This window comes from Rutilus rutilus, assembly GCF_951802725.1.
Source record: "Rutilus rutilus genome assembly, chromosome: 6".
In the NCBI taxonomy this organism is placed as follows: Eukaryota; Metazoa; Chordata; class Actinopteri; order Cypriniformes; family Leuciscidae; genus Rutilus; species Rutilus rutilus.
In genome coordinates this window covers 41,261,010-41,269,087 of record NC_140214.1, presented here as the reverse complement: position 1 = coordinate 41,269,087, position 8,078 = coordinate 41,261,010, and positions in this window count along the sequence as shown.

Below are 8,078 nucleotides of genomic sequence, written 5' to 3'. Positions count from 1 at the left end.
AACACTATTGACCAAAACATGTCACCGCTGTCTTATAAAGACCTCAGGAACTGTGGACACTTGTGGAAAAGTTAAACATGACGGTACATTCAAGTTGATGAGATGAATCAATGTAACTCCACAACAACAACATAAATGTATCCACTAACCATTCAGATATGTCCAGGTGCGTCTAAAAGTTGAACCTCTTCCTGAGTCTCTCCGTAAGACTGCACTCGCTACGGGTTATTTCTGAGGTTTGCTTGTTTTGTTATTCCGGGAGGATCGGCCGTCTTCTGAACGGGGAAGATCTGGGGGGTATTTTGAGCTGAAATTTCACTGACACATTCTGGGGACACCACAGATTTATATTACATCTTGTGAAAAGGGGTCATAATATGTGGCCCTTAAGATGGAAGCAAGCAAGCATACATTTAGAAAGAACACACATCTATGTGTGTTTTGTTTAGGAGCAGAGTCTCCCATTTCCATATCCATTTCTCAATTTCCATGAAGAGTTGTCGAGATTGTGGGAGAAACTGTATTTGTCTCGCACTGTTCTCAATGGTTCACCATCGAATTATTCGCATGCACTAGGGCTACGAGCATGGATATGAGAAGATGCCCAAGGTATGAGAGGTGCTTGTGAGCTACCTCTCCCCGAGTACAGTGTCTTCACTGAAGGCTCCGGTCTTGCCATCCAAGCCGTGTCAGACCACTTTGGGTCAAACCACCATGGCAGTGTTGCAGTCGTACCAGGCCGACGTTCTCAAGGACCGGGGTCAAAGTGAGGGATTGACACCTGAGACAGTCATGGAAAGATCTTGCTCTCCGTGCCACAAAGTAGACGGTCCATGCCATCGGCCAATCTATGGCTGCTAATGTTGACACGGAGCAGCATCTGTTCAGTGATCGGGAGGTCTAGAGAGGTGAAAGTTCAGTCTGTGGCATTCCCGAGTTTCATCCCTCCCCGCATCCAGGATCCGTCATCACCTGTAGATCCCTCTGACCCACAGCCAGTTCCTAGTGTGGGTGAGCGTGGCAGCACACCCCGAGGAGGCCTAGGCAGGACCTTAGAGAGGTCTTTTTGCTAGCAGGTCTGAGGATCTGAAGCCTTGAGGGTGTTGGGGCACAAGAGGTTGTTGGAGTGGGTTTTCCTCAAGTCTCCGGTAAGGAATTGAGTGAGCTCTCCCGAGGAAAGAAAGAGCTGAAAAAAGAGAGAATGTGCAAACAAGGGTTTGAAACCATGGAAAATCATAGTTTGCCTAATGATAGAGGCACATGTTGCTTCCCATAGAGGTGTTGGACCAGGACTCCTGGCGATCCATGAGGAGGTATAAGTGGCTGTGTTGAGCAGACACTAGGTATTGTTCCCATGCTAGACGCAACCCACCTTTAATTACATCAATCTGCTTCCCTAAAAGGTCTGCTTGGAAGGAGACAGACTTCATAAGTGGACCATATTGCAACTGCATTCCACTTCTTCATCGGTTTTTAGAGATCGAGCAAGCTCTCCCAAAGATATAAAGAGCTCTGAGACCAGCAGCAAGTAGCAACCATCAGCCTAAGGGTAAAAGAGCTTTACAGAATGGACTAGGACATTATATGAGACCCACTCTCTCTCTCTGTGGCTTCTCTCGGGCAAAGTATTTCAGAGAAGGGCAACTCTTCCAGTTTTTCTTTTTAAAAAGAAAAAGACTAGAGTAAGAGTGGTCACCTCGGTACCTGATGGACTGTGAGGATTAGCAGGGTTGTAGTGGTCGAGTCGCTTTAGGCCTCCTATTCCCTTGTATGTCGTTCCTCCCGTGGAAGGATCCCTCTTTGTAGTACTTTACTTTCCTCTTTCAAGGGGGATCGGGGTTGAGCAGACACTGTAGAAGAGATGGACTATATCTCCATGGAGTCCATCTTCCTAATCTGTCGTCCTTCCTCTAGTTTGAGAACTGGAGGTTGAAGTGCATGTATGGCTGCATGCCTCCAGCTTGGGTTGCTTTCTAAGAGCTTTATGATGTTGAGGTATGTGAATGACAACCCACTTGAATGGTCTTTTTACTCTCTTCTGTTGAAGATGTAAGTTAGACATGGTCGAGGCTATGGCTACGGTTTCCCTTGCTAGCTCTGCTCCCAAGGGCTCTAGAAAATTAGGCTTTATCATGAGCAGGGGGATTGAGCAGGAGTGAGTGTTCACACCTCTATACACTGAAGCTCTTACACACAGTAAGTGCTTTGGGAAATGGAAAACTAAAAAAATAAGATGAAAAGCGACCCTGGACTTAGACCCTTCGGTTGTTGTGTGATTGCTCGCTTGTGGTTTCTATCACAGCTTGAGTGCAGGCATTTTTTCAGGATGGCGTAGTGGATATTAAAGTGCCCCCATGAATAAAATTCATGCAGTGTGTAATATAGCTATTTGTGAATGTAAACGTTCTGCAAAGATGTAAAGTCGAAAGTGCATGATAAATAAAGTTATTGTCTCCCAAAAGAAAGAATCGACTCTGAACCGCTTTTACGAGTCGTTTTTTGTTTCGAATCAAAGTGCTTTACGGTTTTACGACACTAGAAGATACATTTGTATAATGCCCATACACCATACACTATGGGCCACTATTACCTAAAACTGTGTCTTATTAATGCAGATTGTCTGTCTTTCTTACTACTTTGAGAAAAGATAAAGGATGGAGAAAGATTTGTTTTACAAACTTTAATGTTACATCAGTCATTCACATTAGTGCTGGGCTAATGTATGCACTGTTACTGATACAGTTCCCACATGTTCACCGAAAGCAATATGAAATATACACATTGGTTTGTTTATGGACATACACTTGTCAGAGCTGATGGTGAGGAATTACAGCTGCAACATCTCATAATGTTATCTTAAACTGAGTAGTGTATCACTGAGAAACGTCCTGCTCAAGTCGTCCTTCGATGGAGGTAAGTTCAATCGCTGAGCTGTAAGAGGCCTCCGACCAGAGCTGACGTTCAGTTATTAGATTAGATTAGATTCAACTTTATTGTCATTACACAAGTACAGGTACAAGGCAACGAAATGCAGTTTAGGTCTAACCAGAAGTGCAATAGCAGCAAGTGCAGGATATACAGTGGTTCATAAGTGCAGAACATGGATATGTACTGAATAAATATAGAGTTGAATACTATTATAAACAAAAATTTACAGATAGATTGTCCTATGAATATAATATACAGATAACTATTACTGTGAACAGAATTTACAGCTAGATATGTACTGAATATAATAATATACAGATGGCTATTACTATAAACAGAATGTTTACAGATAGATATGTACTATGAATATATATACAGATGGCTGTTACTATAAACAGAATGTGAGCATAATATACAGATGGATATTACTATAAACAGAATTTTACAAATAGATATATGTATAAGTTAGGCTAATGAGCAGTATAACAATGGATTTAAAGTAGTGCAAATAAAGTTTGGACAGAAGCTATCCGAGTGAGTGCAGTGGAAAGTAATTGCATATTACAGTTAAGGTACGATATTGCAATGTATATATAACAGTCGGTACTGTAAATAAACAGTCGGCAGTGCAAATGAGCATATTCCAGTCAAGGTAGTAGTGCAAGATGCATATGTAAACAGTTGTTACTGTAATAACAGTCAGCAGTGCAAATGAACATTATAGTATTGCAAATAACAAAATGGAGGCAGGTGTGAGGAGGGAGAGGAGAGTCAATCAGTATATAAGGGGAGTGGGATATTATGGCAATGGGCGTTTAGCTTCCAACAGGCACTGTACGCGGTAGATCAATCACATCTGGGCCATCTGACCAATCAGAGTAGAGTAGACCAATCACAACAGACTGGGTCATCTGACCAATCAGAGCAAAGTAGACCAATCACAACAGAATGGGCCATCTGACCAATCAGAGCAGAGTAGACCAATCACAACAGACTGGGTCATCTGACCAATCAGAGCAAAGTAGACCAATCACAACAGACTGGGTCATCTGACCAATCAGAGCAGAGTAGACTACTCACAACAGACTGGGCCATCTGACCAATCAGAGCAGAGTAGACCAATCACAACAGACTGGACCATCTGACCAATCAGAGCAGAGTAGACCAATCACAACCGACTGGGTCATCTGACCAATCAGAGCAGAGTAGACCAATCACAACAGACTGGGCCATCTGACCAATCAGAGCAGAGTAGACCAATCACAACAGACTGGGTCATCTGACCAATCAGAGCAGAGTAGACCAATCATAACAGACTGGGCCATCTGACCAATCATAGCAGAGTAGACCAATCACAACAGACTGGGCCATCTGACCAATCAGAGCAAAGTAGACCACTCACAACAGACTGGCCCATCTGACCAATCAGAGCAGAGTAGACCAATCACAACGGACTGAGCCATCTGACCAATCAGAGCAGAGTAGACCAATCACAACAGACTGAGCCATCTGACCAATCAGAACAGATTAGACCAATCACAGCAGACTGGGCCATCTGACCAATCAGAGCAGTGTAGTCCAATCACAGCAGACTGGGCCATCTGACCAATCAGAGCAGAGTAGCTCTCGGAAAGGAGGGATTTAGAGAGACTGATTCATCCAACGAGTCGTTTGAGAATCATTGAACAATCTGGTTATTTACAATGTATATTATGAGAAAAATAAAACTGTTTTATGACTTTTATTGCATGTAAACTTGTTGTAGGAGACTCCAAACCCAACATTAGCCTTTAAAATAGCATAGAGGCACTTTAACGTTCCCATAGCGTCAGCAACAGATGCAGCATCGAGTTCCTCGAAAGGGAGCGTTTAAGGGTTAAGTATGTAACCTGGTTCCCTGCGAAGGGAACGAGACGCTGCATTATGTAACCATACCTCAGGGCTTGCACATCTTCCTTCAGACAATTCAAAGGCAATGACGTCTATCACATGCACATCTTTATATTTCATCTTTATATCTTTATATTTACACATGCTTCAGACACACATTGCATCAGCAACTGACGCAGCATCTTGTTCCCTTCCCAGGGAACTGGGTTACACACATAACCCTATAAGATGTTTTTCATTCAGCTGAGGACTCCCAGAAAATTGAGAATCAAACTGAAGCTGTTGTTATAATTCATGACTGTGGCATAAAAAGCTCAATTTGTCACCCTTGGTTGTCACCCAAAACCTCAACAATCACAATCTCAACAAACCCACAGCAACCATCAATGAGACGTTATTACAGGGACTGCCTAAGCAATGCACTTAAATATATATGTATGCAAGGGCCCATTGGAAAGCTACTTGCACAAAGCCCTGTCTGTCTAATTTCAGAAATGAACAGCTTTCTCAACCTTAAAGAGGCTTAACACTGTCATCGTATAATGCTCTTCTCATCTGCTGCTTGTTGTGCGCTCAGCAGGGCTTGTGCTGTAGTGGATTTTAATGTTGCCAGATGGCAGAGATCAGAGGCTATCTAATGACAATATAGCGACTAATGGAGATACAGCAATATCCTCTACACCGATACAGGCTTAGAAGTGTGCACTGAGTGTGTGTGGTGTGTGTATGATAGGAAAATGAAATTGCCGCATTCCTTTGGATCTTCACTGCAGGGGTTTAGTATCGCTGAGGATTACCAGGACGAGGTAAATAACGTGCCCTCTCTTCTGGCACTGGACCTGCCAGGATACTTGTTACCATTTCTTTTAACAAATGATAATGGCTCATTTGATGTGAAAACTTCCCAGTTTACAACCTTATAAGGATAGGGTTATTTTTAATCATTTTAAACGTGCTGTTCTGCCTGTGAGTCATTCCCTCGTCCGCTTCAAACATGACACTGAACCTCCGCAGAGGCAGATTACTGCAAAACACGCTCTCAAACGCTCTCAATCACTCAGTCTCAGTTTCAGACTTAACTCCCGGATTTCAGTGCTTGCCTGCTATCATTTTGAAGGTGTTAAAATCAGACGGAAGCCCTTGTTTTGGAAAGACTAAAACACATGCGCTTCTACTGTAGGTTACATTTCACTTTACAGATGACAATAGAGAAACTACGAGGAGGAGTTCATTGTGTGGTTTCACAGCAGAGTTTAGCAAACATCTAAACTGTGTCTAATTCATCTTCCACTTGAAGTACTGGGAGAAAACAGGTTAAAGAATAGAACAAATAAAATAAATAAAAAGATATATGTGGAACTTGGAATAATCGATTATATATTTTAAACGTATTTGGATGAAGATAAAAGTGTATTTTAGGACATGTATGTTTCTTTCAGAGATACATATTTTGCAGTATATTTTTGTGCTTCTTAATTTTAATATGCAAGTGATAATGCATTTGTCATAATTTTGGTACAGTAAATAGAAAATCAAACGAAATGGTACAGTTATGTTTAGAAGACTGAAGTTGTTAAGCAGAAATATATTGTTTAATGTTTGAACTATATGTCATACTCATTGAACTTAAATATATTTGCCACTAAAATTGAGTTTTAAAGCCTCAGATACAGTATAAGCGAAAAATGACTTAGCTGTTATCTTTTAATGTAAAATGGAAATAATATCACATTGCTATTCCATATGAGTCTGACAGACTGCAATCTAGGGAATCCCAAGAGTGGCTTTTTTTCCCCCTGCAAACTCCACCTTCCTTTGAGAAAACTAGTACAGGGAAAAACTTCATTTAAATCCCCTAGTTAAGAGCTGTTAAAGTCCACCTGTAGTTTCATTCCCTTAAAACTCATCTTTGATCACCAAAATGACCCTTGAAAAAAACAAAACGTCATGCCTTAAAATATCTTGAATGTAACTCGACACCCTTGCCTCATTTAGTATGCGCGGTTCTATGAATATGCAAATGAGCCCTGCCTCCACTCACTCACTCAGCTCAGAGATCCACTGGTTGACGATCACACGTTGATCTGATTGGTTACAAGGTAGTTTGTGACGTCAGAAACACCAGCGATTTCAAAGCGTGTTTTTGAGACTGTCTTTGATTCACTGCAGTTTTAAGGAGAGAATACTCAGCAATGCTGTCGACTTATGAATTTACACATGGTTTGTCTTAAAGCATATTAAAAACACCACATAGACATATAAACAACATTAAAAGATAGATTTTCACCACAGGGGGACTTTCAGCTTCTGGCAGTATTGCCCCTAAAGAGGGAGATGGTCTTTTAATCAGTGAAAATATTCATATTTTTATTGAGCCTAAAAATCTTTTACTTGAATCACTTAGACATCAGGGATATAAAATATAATCGAGTGTAAAACCACCTGGAATGCCAAAACATTGCCTGCTCAGTCAATGTGCCGGGATTTCTAGCAGAACCGCTCACGTTAATTCACTCGGGGAATAGTTCATGGCCAGAGGGAAAAACGCAGATTTTATGCTACCATTTATGAGACGTTTAAAATTCTTCCAAACAAAGCCAAAACAGAATCAACCATTCCTGCATGTTGGTTCTGTATAAATCATTTTACAAATCATTTTTATTATATTATAACGGAATAGGTCACACAGTAAATAAGTTTATCCCAGTGAATGCATAAACACATCTGAGTATGCTCTTCATATAAAGCTATTGATTCAGAAGACTGGGATTACCGATGGCTTATCCGGGGCTTTGGTGTATTTGAAGCTTCTGCAAACTATCATTTCTAATGTTGCACAACAAACAGCAGCAGGTTTGGATCACTTCAGTAGCCCAATGAACACACATGTGCACATCAGTATCATGGCTTTATTTGGAAAAAGAGAACATCAATTAGTAAAATGTAGAATATTTACAAATTCTTTTCAGATATGCCAAGATATGGCATGCAAAGATGACTATTTAATGTTTCTTATATTTGTCTTGATTATACCACACACAGATACTCTCATTAATGGATACAACAGTTGATAACACATGCTATCTATAGCCTAAATATCACTTTTTTGGTTGTTGCAAGAATTGACCTATACATTTTCCTAAGAAGTTAATGTAATAATGTATGATTTATATTTTGTTTGAACTTTTTTGATCCACTTCAAATGTTGACAAATGATTCCTCACTTTCGCGACATTTCAAATGAATGATGTTTAGCTTAT